This window comes from Falco naumanni, chromosome 6 (assembly GCF_017639655.2).
Source record: "Falco naumanni isolate bFalNau1 chromosome 6, bFalNau1.pat, whole genome shotgun sequence".
In the NCBI taxonomy this organism is placed as follows: Eukaryota; Metazoa; Chordata; class Aves; order Falconiformes; family Falconidae; genus Falco; species Falco naumanni.
The window spans coordinates 48,787,431-48,807,551 of record NC_054059.1 but is presented as its reverse complement, the minus strand read 5'-3'; positions in this window follow the sequence as shown (position 1 = coordinate 48,807,551).

Below are 20,121 nucleotides of genomic sequence, written 5' to 3'. Positions count from 1 at the left end.
GGAAACGGCCTCAAGTTACACCAGCAGAGGTTTAGGTTGGATATTAGGGAACATTTCTTCATTGAAAGAGTTGTCAAATGTTGGAACGGGCTGCCCAGGGAAATGGTTGAGTCACCATCCCTGGAGGTATTTAAGAGATGTGTAGGTGTGGTACTTAGGAACATGGTTTAGTGGTGGACTTGGCAGTGCTAGGTTAGCGGTTGAACTTGATGATCTCAAAGGTGTCTTCCAACCTAAATGATTCTGTGATTCTATGAACTGCTCGAGATAAGCAGGCACACACAGTGCGAACAAGTGTTTCACTTTGATGCATCTTTTACAAAGGTTTGCAACTTCCTAGCAGAGCTATGTAATCTGCAGAGAATGGACTACCTTGGGACATGCAGTAGGAATCAACCCTCAGTTCAAAAAACTCCAAAGCAAACTGAATAAATTTCTGGAAAAAGTTAAGATATATTACAGTCGACCTGCATCTTTCATGGTTGAATGTGGTCCTAGGAGAGACACCAAAAACACAGCATAAGGATGCAGCTGAGTTCTAGTACATAGGCAATGTGTTTTCTGTTTTCATAATTCTGTTACTAATTTTGGAATTAAATATTTACCCCTTTAATTTAATATGATAAGCTAATTTTTTTATCCATAAACAGTGCCTGATAACAAAGGAACCATGGAACAGATTGACCAGCACTGGATATTCTCCGTTCCTTGGAGGAAATTAATTACTTTGGTAAACAAATCATAAAGTAGCCTGGTAGACACTCTCCCCATGAGTCTATCATCCATTTTATTGATACAGAAGAATCATTTTGGAAATTTAATGGCACATTGGAAAAATATGGAGGGGTGTCTCCCTCTGCAAGATGTAAAGGAGTAGTCCTTTGGCAAGTGGGCAGCAGGAGTTAAAAACAGTTTCTGATAGAATCTCTTGTACAAATGCATTGGCATCCATTTTCCCCATATGCAACAGATGCTGCTGCATTATTCCTTCCCATCTCCTCCTCCTGCTGTAGTGCTTGTTGTCAATAGTTTGCCTGCAGTCTTGTAACTTAGATATCACAGCATTTTTTATTCTTTGAAATGTTCTTTATAAACAGCTAATAACTTTTCTTTCTATCTTCGTGAATACAGCATCAATATATGCCACCAGAAGGCTGCTGACAGAAATGTTGTGGTTCACTGACAAGCATTTTTAGTCTTCATCAGTTTTTTATTAGCATATTGCTGGAGATCTGTCTTCAGTGCTTTGACAATATTAATCACTGTATGATGTCAAATGGCACTATTATCTCTTGAGATTATGAAATATTTCAGACATTCACAAACAGAGCAAACAGTTTATGTAAAAATGTCATTGTTGGCTTATCCTCACAGGTAGCTAATTTCAGAAACACTCTTCAGAAGCAAAACATTTGTAAACAATACCAGCACCTCTTTCAAGCTGCTGTCTCATTCCACAGTCTTCCCCTTGGGTTTTAAGATGTTATGGCTGGAAAGTGAACTTCAGCCGCATTAATTGAGAGAAATACATAAAGGAATTTAAGGAGTGCCTGGAAAAATAGTTCTAAAAGTCAAACTAAGAGAACAAACACACTTTTACTTTCAATAGTGAATCTGCTTTGATTCTAACAGGATCATCCAGTGCCACACATTGTACTTTTCACATAATAGCCTGTTCTAGTCCCTAATCAGTACCAGTATTGCATTGGAATGTACAGTATTTTTTATGTCCTGTTGCAAACACTATGAACACACTATCAACACCTCTTTGAAGTTCTTTCTTTAAAAAATTTGAAAAAGGACTGTATACAGATAATATTTCATAAAATTCAATGTTATTCTTGAAAGCATTTGTTATCATTTATTCACAACATTAATGAAAATTGGTTTGAAGCACTGAATAGATTAAATCTTAAATACGGTAGGACAAATGTTCTCTCCTCATAAAACTTTGTAGGATCATGTGTTACAGTATGTGCTCTTCCGATCTCTTATTTGTGACTCAGGTTGATCTCGTCAATAAACAAATATGTTGCAGCAATATTACTCGCTTTAAAAAAAAGACAGATTATCTTTGTTAGGAAAAGACAAATAAAAGAGCTATTGCCACTGACAGTTGCTACTTCTTGCCCTGCCTGCAGTGTAGAGGTGTCGTAAGGGCAAGTCTTAAAACAACAGGGAAGCTGATTTGCTGAGATGACATGTCACCTTACACCTATAGAACATCTGTTGCCATGTTTCATGGCAGAATCTGCTTGACTATGCTGGAAGCATTGTCAAGACAAAGTATGTAAGTGATTAAATAAACACAAACTAGCGAACTAGCATTTTGGACATAAGATATCTGTATTCTACACATCCTACACTGCCAAAACCAATTGCTTTTTACTTCCAACCAAAAAAGGGGGATGAAGTGACAGGTACTGAACTGAAGGATCTTCTGATATTCTTACAGGTGGAAAGAAAATTAGGCACTGCAGTGGACACATTTTCTAGGCACATTTTCCACATCTTTCACAATTAATTTTGAAAAATAAATTTAAAAGAATTCGAACAAAGTATTGATAATACCATTGTCATGTGAGATGCTGAATGTAGCCTTGTGGATCCAGACTTGCTGAATACTACACACAGTACATCATACATGCCAGTTGACAATGTCAAGAGTGCGTAATGCTAAGAGTTTTCTACAATATACCTGTTTTCCTGACCAAAGATTTTTCTCATTTTCTCAGCTGTTTTTCAGAAGTTACCTCTCCCTGTACCACTGCTTGGACAGTGAGCCATCATTTTAGAGTCTTATCAATATCAACTATTCATTTTGTGAAAATACTTAATTTCCTCAAAAAAAGTTTCGGGTAAACTAGGAATATTAAATTTCTTAAATGTTGGCAGGAAGAGAGAGTGAGAATGCAAATCAGAACCACTCTAAGGAATCAAAAAAATAAAGCGAGGTTTTCATTACAACATGATCAAGTTAAGCAGGTCCAAAAAGCTTTTAAGTGTCTCTTAAGTCTTGCTTTTGAAGAACAGAGATGAATAGTCATTTATTGTACAGCCTTCCAACAAAGTATAACATATACTACTCTGCAGTACGTAAGTAAAGCAGGCAAGAGGAGCTAAGAAAGCTTTTTCATGGCAAGCAAGCTCTGGTGATCAGAATCAATTTTTTATTTACGTTTATCCACTGCATGTTAAAACCGTATCTCTTGATCAAGGTGGCTTTTTCTCTGTTTAGAAGCATTACAAAACCACAGTTGTTTATAATTTAAAAATCTGAAATGGCTTAATCATATAGAGTCTGGAATATTTTTGTAGTTTTTCATCTTCTAACTTTGGCTTCTTACCATATAGCTTCATTGCTTTGGATAGAAGTCAGAATCTATGGATATTTTAATTTATTCCAGTAGAATAAAATGCAAATTCTCCTTAAAAATGTAACCAAAATCCAGAAGTTTTCAGAACTGTCCATGCTTCCCTGATTAATGATTAATGCTTCCAAACTTAAGGGAGACCGCCTCAAAATCTTAAAATTTAAACTGAAAAAATAAAAACGAGCATTGTGCAAGGTCATCAGTGTGGTATTTTAACCATATTTAACATTTTTTCTTGCTTAATTCGAGTGAAGGAAAGAAAAAAGTCATTCATTCTGGGAAGCTGACACAGAACACAAGCCAACCAAAAGGAAGGGCCAGGAAAGTAGAGTTACATGAGGAAAAAAATCCAAATTTTCCAGTGTTATCAGCCTTGGAGCAAATCAAACATTCCCTCACTGGAGCCAGGAAATAATTTTCCTCGGTCTTACATCATGTATTAGTAAAGTACACTGTTCAAACAGTGGAGTGAGTTACAGTTTGTTTGATATTTTGCTTCCCTGTGAAGAACCTTGCATTCATCATTGCTTGATGCAGAACAGCGTCATTGCATCAGTCAGTACTATACAGAAATTTCTGTACACTTCAGTGAAGGTCAGGCATCCACGCTACTGATTCTTCGTTAACACAGATCATACAGCTTTATCCTAACCCCAGTTCACCAAACCGGTACTTTTTGTTCAGTAAACTTCCTCTTTAAAACCACTTTTTTTTTTCTTTTTTTCCTTTTCACAATACATACAGGAAATGAACTTAGTACTTCAGAGAAATAAACATACAATCATGGGTCATACCCATCTGTACTCGTCACACACATCAGCTTTCCAATTTTTAAGTGTCTTTGTTGCTAAACTCCTTACTATTGAGTCAGGCCACATTTTTGTGTTCAGCACAATTAGCTTTAAAACATGCATCTGCGTGAGCAGTGGATGAAACGGAGCTGGGTTTCCTTTCCCCATCATAACAACCTTGCTTCTCCCCCATGGGCTGCATTACACTCCCTGCCCTGTGACAAGAGAATCATATACTGTCACTAACTGGGAGCTCCACAGATGCTTACCAGGGGCCAGCTGGCTGCCACCAAATGACCAAAAGTGAAATGACGTAAGATGGGTGAGTGGCTGAGCAGAACTAGCAGCTCACTAGCACCAAGGGAGGGAGGCCTCCCTCTCTCCACTTTTCCCTGCTCCTAAACTAGCAGTGAGGAGTGGCAGTTGTCCTGTCCTTCCCTCTGCTCAGACCCTTTCCACAGTCTCCCTTGCAGTTTCTACGCTGCTTTTTGGATATTTTGCTGAGCTGTCTTGGTACAAAAGTATCAGCTGAAATAGAAAACTATTCACTTTTTTTTTTCACCGAGTTAATTTTGTGCCACTTTATCATGCTGAAATGACTCAGCAAAGGACATGACAAAGCATCTAGTACTGGTACAATGGAAGGGCAGGAACACATTGCCCAGGAAAAGAGAAGTGAAAGAGGAAAGTTTTCCTCCTTATAAATATATATTATATACATTCAAATATATATGAAATAAAGGGGCAGAGACAGGACTATCGACAGCAGTTAGCTTGGTCTAGGCTGCCACTGAACTTCAGGCTCAATCAGATGTGCTCATGGAGGAATCCCATAGGTGCAAGAGCTGGCAAAAAATGAGAGGAGCCAACACAGCTTGAAGACAGAAAAGGACGGGAGAGCAGGACCTTTGCCTCTGGTAGTGGTGTTAGATAAATTCAGGTCATCTCTTTATGACTTGGTCAGGATGACAGTACATAATGACCAAGTCCTTTCCACAGCATTGGCATTGATTTGCCTTCCCTTGATTTTCAGGAAATCTTTAAGAATTTATTGTACTTGAAACTTCTACTGTCTTTCCTATTCAGCCAAGCAAGTTCCAAAGTCTTCCTATGGGGAGAGAAGTTAAGTCTGACTGACACTTTAAACAGTTGCTAAGTCTGTTCCCATAGGAAACAAAACAAAAATAATAAAATACACACCTACAAATGGTTATGTAATTAAAGGAATGCTGTCAACTGCAATTATTTTAATTAACCAATTAAAATAGTAAAAATGTTTTGAGATAGAGTTCTTTAATATCTGCTGTGTAAAAGAATATTCCTTGTACAGGTGTTTCTTTTTTCCTCCTGTTTCCTACTTGGGGCTATAAAAGGGACGGGAGTCCTGGTTGACAAAAGAATAACCACAAATATGCTCCCATTTATCTTATACACAACCTTTCTTGCCCTCCTCTGTGTGTGTTTTCTGGCTGTCTCTTCCTTTCTCTTCTCTGCTGCCTCAGCAAACAGCCGCTTACGGTACTGGGGGAAAGTCAGAACTTGTGCTCTGCAGTGGAGTGCAAGAAAGTGATTCCTTCCAGCTCGTGCAGGAGCATGGTGTTCATTTTGACAAAAGCTTTCTTTATAATTATAGTTGTGGGCTGTTTCACTGTTTAGGACTATACGCTCTGAGCATTTACAGCAGAACCATCCATTGCTGTCAGTGGAACACATCCATGATGTGTGTTTATATGGATTAACACGAAATACAAAATACTTTTCCTGGAGGAATTTATGCAATTAGAGACTTCTGTAAATCCCAGAGGGGGGCTATCTGCATCATTAAACACTTAACTAGGCCATTCCGAAATGGAACTAACTGCTTTTGAAAATCTCTTTAATGCTTCATTGTCACAATTCAGCATCATTAATGGGGAAGATTTAGTGTTATATCATTGCTTTTCTCTTGTTCCTTTCTTTTCTTTCCCTGCCTTGTTTCTGTGTCTCTTCTAGATCTGCCCTCCCCCACTGCATATATTTTCCTTCAGAAAACAGCAGTGTTGGTCTTGGGTTTCATACCCACCCCTCTTTCCTACCTTTCTACCATAAAACAATAAGCAAAAAGAGTAAGGGAGAACAGGTCATTTTATACCTCTCAGAGCTATTGTTTTCAGGACAATAAGCCATGACAGATTCACACTGCAAGGGCTGAATTAATTTCAGATTTGGAGAGCCTGGGTTCCCTTCCTTCTCCCCCCAGCAAACAGGATAAAAAAAATTATTTAATTTACTTTATAATTTATACTCTGTAGAATTGGAATATTCAATGAGCTCTGTATACAAAGGCCTAGATATGACTCATGAGTCATATGGCTGAAAACACTGTGGTAGAGAAAGGAAGTCTGACAATCAACAGAAATGTGATACTGATCATACAAAAGTGTGGTCAGATGCATAAAACAAAAATATTTTTTCTGCTATTTTTGTTCACTTATTTACTATAGTTATCATTCCCTTATTTCTACAAACACTTAAATGGACGGGCTTTGCTTTGCTCAGAAGCTTGTGCCTAACTAGATGTGTGTTTATGGCACCAGAGTTTTAGCAGTTACTTCTACTACTAGTTGATGAAACATGTTCTGATGGAAATGTGATTTTAACTTAATAAATGCATATTTCATATTGCAATCAATGTAATGGCTTACTTTTAACCATTCTCAGAAGTATGTTTTCTTCAAGTATGCCCAAGTGGGCCTCATAAGACATATTTCTAGTTTTTTCCTTAAGATTATTAGCCATTATTTATTTTAACTAACAATTATTCCTCAAAAAATTCAAGAACTTCTTCGAAGAAAAGGTAAAAAATTATTTGTATGGTTAAGAAAAGGTTTTGGCCAAGATTCTGAGATATAGAACATATGCTTTTTAAACCAAAATAAGAGAATGAGTTTATAAATCTTAATTTTTGTAGAATTAGTTTATACTAATCTACTAACATTCATAGAAATGAATTCTGACGAGCAAATGGCAGCCTGCAGTATAATCACATCTTAAACTAATAAAACTGTAACCAGCAAATGCAGAAAAACGATTCAGAATGCTAAAGAAAATTATTCATGCAATAAATAATATGCAAAGATTAGTCTTGGAGGCATTATGAATTGGTATGTTTTATTTGATTAAAAGGAGTGTAGGTATAGAATACTAGCAGGAATATAACAGAAGAAAAATCAGCTTCAGAATGAAATGCTGGGAGAGCAATTTAAACTCAGACTTGATGTAAAGATAGCAGAACTGTTTACCAGTAACTAGAGTTCCTCGCAGTGTGAAATCCACATACTTATTTTCACCACAGGTGTGTGTAAGCAGACACTGGAGAAACCTTTTCCCTTTGACTGTTGCAGGGTGCACTCAGCCTATCTTCCCTCCAGCTCAGAGCACATGAAGTGGACCATCCTAATTCAGTTGCCTCTCAGCTACACAGCCCCAAGTGACCAGCAAATATCAGAAGGAAAGAGAGCTCGAGGGGAATGCTTGTGGGAATATTCAAACTTGAAGAGCTTCAGTTACTGGTAAGTAGGCTACCCTTTTAGCTTTGAGGTAAACCATAAATATTTGTGTGGAAATTTGCAAAGTGGGGTTACATGTAGAAGGAGGAAGTCTCCAAATGCCCACAGTAAGGAGCCTTGAGTTCTTCATGCAAACAGCATCAGCCCTGGGTGCCTCAGAGATGCTAAATACTTGGTAAAGTTCATGGCTGAGGTGGCTGCTCAGAGCTGAGGAGCAGGGACAGAGGACATCAAGAGGGGAAAAGTCTGGTGCTCGTTGCCCATGAGAGAAACTGCAGGTGGATTTTTAGGGACACCTCACTGATAAGGAACATCTTGTAAGGGGAAACCATCTTTAAAACCTTGTATTTTTCCACTTCTGAAGATAACTGCAACTAGGAAGGATACCTCCACAGAGTAATGCTAGCAAAAAGCAAATTACTGGTGGCATGAAGAGGCAGCTCACGGGGATTTATGAGAACGCAATTTAATTTCCATTTTTTGTGATTCTCATCCAGGCCAACTGGTGCAGACCAGCTTTCAGCAGGCAGGTCAAAGCTAGGACTTCCCTAGCAGACCAACTTCATCCTTTCTTCACACTCAGAGAAGCATATTTTAGTGTAAAATCCATCCCATGCTTTTTTTATCTGCGTACCACAGCCCTGTCTATTATGCACTATGCACAACACTCAGCAATTGTCTGCTTTAACCACAATACCTAACCACAACATGTTGCTCAGAATAAGCCTAGCACACATCGGCAACCTTTGCATAGCCTATGCTGCAAGCACACCTCACCTACCATTATTTTGCTTTCTGCAGCTGCCACTGTACCTGCTCCTTGTGCACAGCTCAAGAAATCATGACATCATCTCAGACCTCTCCTGAGCCTGCCTGGGCCAAGTAAAACGTCTCGACACCTTGCAGAAATTTCTAGACTTACATAAAATCGCTTTTTTTTCCAAGGACCAATTTTTCTGCAATAACCAATACTTCATAATTTAGGAAGCTTTGCATCTCGGAGACTACATTCCTTGTCGCACTACATTATGGTCTGTATCTGGGACAAGCAGTAGATAATCAAGAATTCTTGGCCACAGGAAGCCACATGTGAGATGCCTGTCTCAGAGTTAGCGCTTGCTATTCAGCACTAACTAGCATTCTGGGCATCCATGCATATTCGGGAGGCATCTGGTTCAGATTAGCTTCAAGAAATTCAAGGTGGTCTATTTACGGTCAAGATCTTCAAAGCCACTCTCTACAGCCTATATTCCCATATAATCTTCTTCAGCAACACTGAAAATACTGTCAGCTCTTTCCGCAGTGTGGACTTCCCCACTGCAGGGAACAAAAGACAGAATTCTCATTCCCACAGGCTTGTGTCTACACAGTTCTTACAACTACAGTAAGAGAAAACATATCAGTCATTGTCACCTCTCCACTCTTCCAGAGTGGGTAGCTGGCACTCTTCCCCCCTCTGCAAAACCATGGCTTCTGCAAAGCCGGAGAACCTGTGTTTATTTCAGGCACAGCTTTTTAATCTTGGATGACGTGTCCATACCTAGCCAAGCTGCACACATGCAGCATTGGGAGGGACGGTGCACTCAGCTTGCTCACCACACGGACTGCCAGGATACAGGGGATGCCAATTTCCCACATTCTGTGAGAATCCCTATGACCAGATGCATCTCACACCATCTCTTTATGAGGGGTTTGAGGAACCCTTCAGTGTGGATTAGCCCTGTAAGATTATGTTTCTCTATATCCATCTCAGCACTGCTGCTGCCTCCAAGCAATCCTGAGCCCTGGGATGGCCGGCAAATGTGTGTTGGCAACAGCACAGCCTCACAAACACCACCTGGGTCTGTGGGGTGAGAAAGGCACTACTTTAATGAATGTTCATTCCAACCAGTACTCACAGGGCAGAATTTTTCTCTCCATACACGACCAAAAAAAAGCACTGATTTCCTTCCTTCCTCCACACCTCCTCAAAGTAGACAAAAGCAAGAGTTTCCTCTTTATACAAAAAGACCAGAAAAACCCAGTCCTCCCACTTCCTTTTCCCACCTCCTTCCAAAGTCATGAAAAGCACCTGTTCATGTCTCTTCTCCACCAACCCACCCAAAGGATACTACTATCCATCTTCTTAACACCTTGTAAGCTCAGTTACTCCCCTGCCCCTGAGAAGTTGGCAGGCAGAGGAATGCTGTTTGCAAAGGTCAGTGGTGAGGTGCAATGAAGGCTCACACAAGAACAAACCCCAAGCTCTCTCAGGCAGATTGACAGTATCTTGTTGCTTTGCTGCCTGCCCCATATCCCCTCCAGACAGAAACAGCCCACATTTCCCACCATCCCTCTCCAGAAGGCCAGCTGTGGAGCTGAGGGAAGGAAATAACTTGCCTTCCAAGCCCTTAAAACAGATGGCAAGCAGAAAACTTTAAATAAAAACATGCTGTAAAATACGTCTAGATCTGTATGCAAAAATATTTCTTGTAACTGGAAGAGTTTGTCATAATTAATCCCTCAAATTAAATAAAACCAAGTGCTTACATGTTAAGGCTTCATCTAGTGTTGCTATGCAGAGCACTTCAGTGGAGACGCACTGGATTTGGCCACCATGAATAACAGATGCTCAGGCTGGAAGCTGCTTGGGCTGGTTCTGTTGCTTGATAGGCTGACAGAGTATGTGGCTCCTCCGTGGATGAAGTTTTAACAGGGGTGAAAGTCAGAAGGTGCCTGAACAGCTTTTGAAGAACCTGTCATTCCAGTAATAAACCACTGTGACCTTGCTAGTGGGTAAGATGCATCTCCCATCTCCATCAAGACCCACTGCCTCCTTAATAGCACTTGTCTGTCACAGCTTGGCAGCCTGCTCTGGGCAGCAAGTGGATCAAGAACTTCGTACGGCTGCATGCAGGCATCTTGCCCACATCTTCCTCAGTTTTAGTAGAGAAGGTGAAAGAGAACAAGGTGATTCAGCAGTTTCCCATGGCTTTATCACCAAGTGCAGGAAACAGGTTTTTTTCAGTGATGTATATATGGGATAACCAATGATCTCTTGAATCCCTGGTGTGGCTCACAGCTTTTCATTATCACGCATGGTCAGGAAGGAGAGCAGAAAGGAGATCTTCAGTTCTGTATTTCTTTGAAAAATGACACCTGCCTGGAACATGTCGTTTGCGGTATTGGGAGATCCTGTGAAAGCAGAGGCTTCTCTTCCAGGTGGGAGCAGACCACATAGATCCTGGAGTCCAGCAAGCGCCTGACAGATATCCTCAGCTGCTGTCAGATTGAACATTTATCTGAAATACACCTAAGATGCTTCCATGTGTGTATGGAGTACAATTCACATAGTATGTGGATAAAATTAAACTTTGGGAGAGGACATTGGTATAAGACAGCTGGAATCATAGCAGTGCTGTAGCAAGAATCCTAGCTGGCCTGTAACTATGCTGTTTGAATAAAATCTTTGATCATTAAATGCTTTGTCTCTGTTGAGTGGTTGAGAACTGAAACAAGAGTTGAACACGCTCCATTTTATATGAATAGCAGCCAAATATATAGGCAGTGCAGAAGTATGCCCTCCATCGATGCTCAGATTTCTCCCTCTGGAGTGAGGGGACATAGGTACTACCTTGCTTGAAGACAGAAATAGAGCTGGCAAGGAAGTAACTTTCTTGTGCTAGGTGAGGGTTCAAAGCAAGTTTTTATTAGCACAGCACATTTTGAAGAAAAGGAAATTTTCAGAAGAGTTTTCAGGAGAGAAAGGAATTCACTGGAGTGACAAAGGATGTTGTCCAGAACTTGCAAAAATCAGTATAAAAAAAAAGAATCAAAGATAAATTTTGTTATTTCTAAACCCAATGAAAACAAGAATACTTTTTTTGAAAATACTCTATTTGAAAAAATTAAAAATATTGGAATAATTTTAATAGGTAAGGCTTTTAAATTTTGAACATTAACACAATCTTTTGCACTTTAATTAAAAAGTTACTACAATGTATAATTTTGTAAGTAAAAAGCAAAGTTCTTTCCATCCCTAGGAATGCCATTTGGTTGCACTGTAGGATTCTTTACAGAATAAACTATCTGAAATCCATTGTATCAGGGGAACATACTACATTGTTTTAACATTTGGGAAAGCAGAATGAATTGTATTGATCAACAAAGATCTCCTTAAAAATCTTCGAAAGCTTGGCTCATGAGAGGAACACTGAGAGTATGTGCTAGTGGCTGCCACTGTTTTGGAAGGCCTGCTGGATCCAGTGGTGGAGGTGATGTACTGCTTGGAACAAAGACAAATTAGATCACAACGTACATCACAGGTGGCCCTGATCTGCATGGCCAAGTGCCATCTGCATGCCAAATGCCCCAAAAGCATTTGTGGTCAGATCACATTGTCATGTCTCTCTTCACCCAGGGCAATACACGCCACAACTCTGGCATTCATGAAGTTCAGATTTAATCTTTTATCTTCTGACAAAGAGAAAACTAGTAAGACTCTCTTCAGTTGTTACTTCTTTCTTGTTCCTCTGCTCCATATCAGATAGAAGTACTTTCTTCTATCAGTTCAAGAGATCACCCTCTTTCACCTGAAGATGGAGAGGAGGGAGATTGGTAGGTTGCTTGCTTGCTTTTCTCCACACCTGCAAGTTCCTCTAGCCTCCTGTTGAGCGGAAAACATTTTAAATACCAGCCATGAATCAGAAACCCTAGGCTGGTTGGTAGCATCTGTACCTCCTTGTTCTACCAAGTAGGTTTTGCTGACCTTCCAGGTCCTCCAGAGATTCGTATACCCTGTAACAGGAGAAACCATCCACGTTTGCCTACTAGAACATCAGATTTAATAAAATCTGCCTCATATACATATGCTCAACATACATGCATATGTACAAACTCTACCCCCACATGCACAGGCAGACAGAGCAATGGCCCCATCTGACCTTCCAACCAGTCAGCCTTCCATGAGGCTGATAAAACTCTCTTGTGAGCTACCTCCTGACCCAAGGGCTTATTATAAGATCAGGGCTATAGTTTAAACCAGATATCAAAGAGTTGTAAATCCTGACATGAAAAAGAATAATCATATTTTCAGCTCAGTGAATGTGGCAAAGCATTCTGAAGTGCAGTATTCCTGTTTCCTTCTCTGGTTCCCCTCATTTTATCCACTTTGTAGCCATTATTAGTGTTAACCTTGTGAGAAAAGCAGAGAAGATTAGAAAAGAAACTCTGCAAAGGGTCAAGAAAATACACAGCATTTTTCTAGAGAACAAAAAGCACCATCCAATGAACACAGAAGGAAATGAGATGTCAGCTGTTAGTTTTAAGGTTTATTTCTGCTCTAAAATCAAAGACCTCTTTATAGCCTAATAGAATTATAGACTCGAGTCTACCATTAATAGCATGCATGGCGCCAGTGTAATAAAAAATGGAAATTTGTTGTCCAAGAATGATTTATGAAGTTCAGTATTTCATGTCAGTGTTTCCACAACATTGTGCTTCTCAAAACATCTCAGGTCCAACTAACAGTGCTCAGTTAGACATTGATCCTCTAATGAATGTGTGCACTCTACTGATTATATTTTGGCAATGTTACAAGCATGGAAGCGAGCGGGTGAAAGAACATGTGCAGTGAAATATTCAGCAACATTTCTAATCTGCTTTGTACTTGGTATCTTTAAGATATTCATTTAATCTTTCTACCCTCCAGGACACATATCTACCACAGAACGCGTAAAATTCTGAAAAAAATGCACATTTTTAAATATTAAATTCAGCAGAGTATGTAATAAATAGATGTGAAAATGTGAAGAAGCAAAGATCAGATGTAAGGATCATTTTAGCAATAGGCTTTATTTCAGATCTATAACTATGAATAGAAATAGAAAAAAAGGGAAAATATTAATTAGCCCACTTTCAACTATTTGTGTCTCTGTAGCGCTACACCAAGTGAGCTTACTCAATTTTTTTTTAACTATGTACATTTAGTTTTAATGGTTTAGCTCTTCTTCAGGCATCAATAGGGAGCCTTGTTACCATGGTGACAGACAGATGGATTAATGCAATGTTTAGAGAGATACAGTAGTGCCAAATTTTGATATATACAGTAAGCACTAATGTAGTGCATACTCAAGAGGGCAGGCATGCAGAAAATCTCAGGGACAGTCTTCCGTATGCACAGAAAATGCCTTGACACAGAATTCCCATTATCTTCTGACAGAAAGTGGCCACCTAGCTCCGACTTTATGCCCTTCAAAAATAGCCTGCTGGAGTCACAGACAGTTGCTCTAGAAACTTAAAATTAATGCCTAATGAGGCTTGTTGGGAAAGGCTGCTGTCATCACCCAACATGTCAACTACATGTATTAGGCCATGAAGCCAGCGGTCATCTTAGAATTATCTATAATCCATTTCTTGAAATGCAGCCTGACACCTTCAGCTGAGACCTTTACATTTGCCTGTTTACTTAATTCATTCCATGCCTCACTAATGAGAAAGAAATGTGAGGTATATACAAGTAATTGAATTTTTACAGAGCACAGACAGATTGTATGTTAATTCTTAAAACTTTCATACTTCCTTCTCTTTCAAACCCTAATGACCTGCACCTTCCTTGCCCATCACACTCCCTTCCTAGAGCTGCTAATGAGCTTTCCTGTTTTCAAAGTATTAGCTTAATGGCTTATGTCTTGCAAAAAGCCTCAGATGGAGATGAAATTAATACAGGAAGAAAATGTGTGACAGTTACGCTATGAATCCCTGTCATTTAGACTGTGAATTTCCCATGCTGGTAGAACTAAGAGATTATGCTAGCTGCATAGTTTTATTTTATTTAATTTTATTCTCTGTGCAACGTTTGAATAATTCTATCATTGCTGAACATCTTCACTGCATAAACCTATGATAAGCTGCTAAACTGACTGAAAAGTTAGGTATTTTTAAAAAACAATTTGACCTGCCAACTGAAATTCTGGCACAAACTTGGTGCCCTTAGAAATATTCTAGATGTGAAATCAGAAAGATTTTATCCAGATCACACTATTATTACGTAACAAGAATAATTTAATTAGAAATGTTTTCCATCCATCTACATAAAGTGATAATTATCATCCATCAGGAGCCTAGTATTCAGCTCTCCTTCCAGGCCTTTTTTAATTGTAATATTAAACTATAGCAATTAAGCTCTGTGAATGACCATGAAAAGGGCCTTTGGATATAATTGGATTGAAGCTGATTAAAAGTATACATCTCATATTCATGCCAACAAATCTGACAGTTGGATTTCTCAGCAGGTGATGTACTACTACTATACATGAGTCAAGTTTATACCGGCCACCTCCCCGTGACAAATGGAACACTAGTCCCATTGCTTCTCTCTGCCAGGTGCTCTGCAGCACATGCCAGCACCGCAGGCCCCCAGACCGGTATCACTGGCCACACAAGGACAGCCAGTGGCATGGGGTGGGCACAGCAGCCCTCCCACAGGCCCACCCAAGCAGTAGCCTCTGAAGATGGCATCTGAGGGGCTTCTACTGCCCAGCAGTGGCGCATCCCTCCTGCCCCAAGGCCAAGGCCACCATAGCACAGTGTTACCCAGGTGCAAAGTGACCTGAGCTTTAAGTTATCCTTTACCCACAAACTCATTTGGCGGGGGTGTTTCTACCTAGACATCCAGGCCTTGGCCCAGCCTCCTCCCCAAGGGAGGCTCAGCTGTGAGCTCAGGGCTCTATCCTCATGAAATCTTCCTTGAAAGGGAACTGCACAGCCTCTCCAGGCAGTCTGATCTGAGCCTGACCGTCCCATGGGGACCTGTCTGAACTACAGCAAAGTCACCTCCCAGAGAATGGACAGCCCTGCCTATTGCACTGTCACCAAGAGGCCCCCTCTGTCCTGCCAACCGTAATTTTGGAAGTTTCTGATTCTGGCCGTGTAGGCCAGGAGCAGATTTTCTCTGGAGAAAATGCTGCATCCAGGCTGTCATCAGGCAGACCTGGTCAGCTGGTCAACCTAAACGGTGGTGCAGGACCACCCGCTGCTACCCCAGGTTGCAGCATCCAGGCAGAGTGGCTGAGCTTAAAGTACCAGGCCATGGTCTAATGTCACCATGGACATAATAGTTAATTTTTGCTGTTTCTTTTTTTTTTTTTTTAATTCAGTCAGAAATACATTTTTTTCTGGATGATGTTAAAGGTTTTTCTATTACGGTACAGAAAAGTAACTATTAAAAGTTGCTAGAGTACTATTCTATAATGAAATACATGCTGACACCATTAAAGACATAGTACCCAGTAAAACTAAAAAAGAGCTTAAAAACATATTTGCTAGGTCTCTAAAGACAGTGGTAATACCACAGGAATTGGGAAGGGATCCATGATTTGCCTCTCTAGTTAATGTTGGCAGAGCCAAAGAGATATGGGCATATTTTACTTGCCAAGAGAGAATATTGTAAACACTGAGCAGGTAATAAAACACACATAATTTAGTAAAGAGTAAGAACAGAAAACAAGTAGATACACAAGAAGACCCTCCGTAAGTGTTCTCATCTCTACAGCCCACATAAATGCTGTCCAAGGCATATGACAGCCTTGATATGAGTTATCAACAGCTCTGAAATCTGTAGTGTGCCTCTGACCAGACATAATGTCATCATCCATGAGTGTTAATTTGGGATTTATAACTGAAACTCTGGCCATACTGCCAATGGGAGTTTTGCCATTTACTGAAATACGGCCAGGCTCTGGCCATAAAAAGCAATGCCGCTGTAGAGTCAGTGCAGCATGCCAGCACACTTGGTCTTGTCCGAAGTTAAGCCTGACATGCCCTGTGGAATGACCAAATGTAAAAGTGAAATTAAAAAAGAAGCTTTTCATACTCTGTAGAGGTAAGCTGCGTCTCAGAAAGGCAGCTCCAGGGCTGGGGGAGGTGACCGGGAATCTGGAGATCAGGCCTCTCAGGTCCTGCCTTTGCCAGAGAACTGCAGCAGAACTTTGTGCAAACTGATTAATTTCCTCATCTTCACCAAATGGAAAAACACCCCTCCCACAAACATGTGAAGCTAGCTTAACTAGTATTTTTAAAGTGTCTTTTGATTCTCAGATGCAAGGTTCTTCTGATAATTGTTTTTCCATTTGACAAATGAGCACTGGCACTGTCAATATTTCTGTGGTTAAAGGCTATAAATCATTATTCAGTGCCCAGATTTGTGCTGCAATATGAGACAAGCAACCTGAGGACTTACCCTTAACATGGGAATTTCAGCCACCAGTTTAAGAGATGCACAGCAGTAACCAGTTTACTGTAAAAACAGAAACCTAATCTTAGCTGCAGAACACTTTCATTTCTTGTCCAATTGACCAGAAAATTGTTTGGAAATATATAACACGTTTCTTCATGCCCCTGCCTGTATGCAGCACTGAGGCTGCATGGTGCTTTCAGGAATATCAAAGCTTCCATAAATGCAAGAAATGACCCCAGTGAGTCAGGCAGAGAGCAAAGCTCAGCTCTCCTGAGAGCCGGAGAGTACCTCCACTGCTTCATTTTCTCTCTTTCCAAAACCAGTGTTTGGCTCTTTTCCAAATTCTTTTACATAATCCAGTTCTGTTACTGAACATGACAGTTAACCAGTATTCAAATCAACCTCCTCTGTGTTTGGAACTGGATTTTCAAACTCCAAGCAGGATTCTGTGCCTCTGCTGCCAACATTTTTTGCAGTGGCACTCAAAACTGTTTTGGATTTTTAAAATCAGACAGTTGGATAATTTAGCAAATATATCAAATTACTGCATTTATTATGTCCCAGTTAGCTTATAAATGAGCTGCCTCTCCTCTAAGGAACTAAATTACAGGCTTGGTCCTCAAGTGAAACTAGCCTTCAGTGGAAGATGGCCAGGTATCACGGTGCAGTCCTGCACGGAAGAGGAAGGGGAGCGGAAGAAACACAGGCCAGGACCGAAATATTTTGCAGCATTATGTTAAGAAGTTTGCAAACCGTGCTTTTATCTCATGATAGAGCTGCTACTGGCAGGAATACCATGCATTTGCAAAGACTATAGAAATCTCTTAGGGAATATATTTATGCAAACTTGTTTCTTTTGTATTTTTCTTAAATATATTTTCCATCTTGTGGTTTTGCTTATTCTCTTTCCACACTTCTCCCTCACCAATACTGTAGGATTTTATGAACTTCCACAAGAGGGGCACCATGTTACCAATTTTTCATTAAAACCCAGGGGCTGATGTAGAAATCCTAACCATAACTTCAGAATCACAAGTGGAGATTTACATGTACTTTTGAAGCTGAAAACTTCAGTTGCCTTTCACTGTCTGCTTTTGGCTCACCAAGTTTTTTGTAATAGAAGAAGACGACCACAGAAGGAAGCCCACCATGCACAACTGCCTCCCTGAGAAACTCAGGGTATCCTGGCTATTGTAGACCTCGACAGAAAGTAAACATGAGCACAGTGTGTGAACCTGGTCATGCAATTACTGTTGCTTCCTATAAATTCAGAGCTATGAGAGCTCAGACCTGTGGTCAAATGGAAGGAGTAAAAGTAATGTATTTTTCACCTCTGCCATCACCTATGTCTACTTACTTGTATATATTTTTTCATGCCCTCATTTTATGAATATTTGATTATTTGATACTAGAATCATTAAAATCTGTCATCCAAACAAAATGTGTCCGCTTTTAGAAAAACAGAACTATAGGAAAAGCTACCTGAGTATGAATTCAGAGTATTCTGAATATTAATTCTGAGTAGCCATATGTAGATGACTACACTTGTATGCGTAACGTAACAGTGACAGAGAAGGAATAAGAATGGAAAATGCAAGGCTCTTTGGTGAGGTATACATAAAGGGAGATAAAGCATTATATTCAATTATATAACAAGATATTAATATTGTAACCTAAACTAATTTTGCTGAAAATTTCATGTTTTTAAACCAGGACAATTTATTTTACAACACCAAGAATTTTTAGTTATTCACTAACACACAGTGGATTTCAGGGGTTTTATTGCCCTACTTTAAGTCTCTGTGAATGATTAATAGAGACAGATTTTATCAGACTCTCTTAAAAGATAGATTCATGGCATCGTTCAAACAAGGATTAAATAACATCATACCTTTCCTCTTTCTTCCTCATTCCAGAGAAGATTTGAAAGCAAGTGATGTCTTGACTGATGCCAACTCAAAAAAAATCCTGAGAAGAAAATCTAGGATTTTATCATCAAAGACACACAAAAAAGATTAATCTCTCTCATAGTTCAATGATTCTTCTAGCAGATGCAATGGTGATCTTGACACAATTTACAAGAAAAATGACATGTACGCTGCTTATTTAGTTTTATGCATACTAATAACATTTAGTTTATATAATAGTCATATACACTTCAGCATGAAGATAAAACAAAAAGTGTTTTCTTCTTTTAATACTACTGCTGTGCAGTTTTTCTAAGACTACCTTTTCCAAGCCTTTCCAGGAGGTTTTATTACTATTTGTGGCAAAGTCTAATGCTATTCCAAAACACACACGCATGATTTTGGGGTGCTTTTTCCAAACGAAGGAAGACAACTAGAAGTCATTTAGGTGCTGTCCAGATTAGAAAAACTGAGTTAGTGACAATGGGTCAGCTACAGAGCAGAGATATGCCTACTTCTTTTGCAGTAACTGCTTCTTAACTGTGTGGAATTTTAACTGACACAGTACACGGGCTATTAGGAAACATCTTTGGGTTGTTTTTTCAGAAGGACCATGAACAGGAAGTTTCCCAAAATACTAAATTTTTGCCTAGCAACCCAAGCCCCTATAATTAGACTCTTTAGATACAGACTATAAATGATGATGAAAAGATAACAAAGAAGGAAGCTGGGGAAAAAAATATGTTTTAGATTTATTTACATTCCCTGCTTGCTGTTAAAGCACTGACTGTTATAAATAGAAGTATACTTTACCTGCCTGTACCGAATGCTTGTAGGTTAGTATACCATTTAATAAATGAACACATTCTGTAGAGTGATCGGTAAGTGTACAGCAATCGATACCCATCAGCAACAGCAGCTGATAATTACTGTGGCACAGGCATGACAGAAAACAGCGATGTGTGGTTCTCAGTATTACTTCGATCCCGGACATAATTTACATGTATATTAAGATTTATTTATGTAACTTAAGAGAATGAGAATTTTGAACAAGACATATTCCTGAGCAACACCACTCGCCTAGATACAGTACAATTCACGAGAAGTAGGCATCTCTCCCGGTTTTGCTCCGCGATGCCCATGCCGCTGTCCCGCAGGCTCCAACACCCCGCCCCGGGAGCCTGCGACAAGAGCCCCGATGTCACAGGCGCTGCCATCTGCCGCCAAGTGTCCCTCTGCGCGGCCCGGGCTGTGGGGGCCACCGACGGCGCCCCAATGACGGGCCCT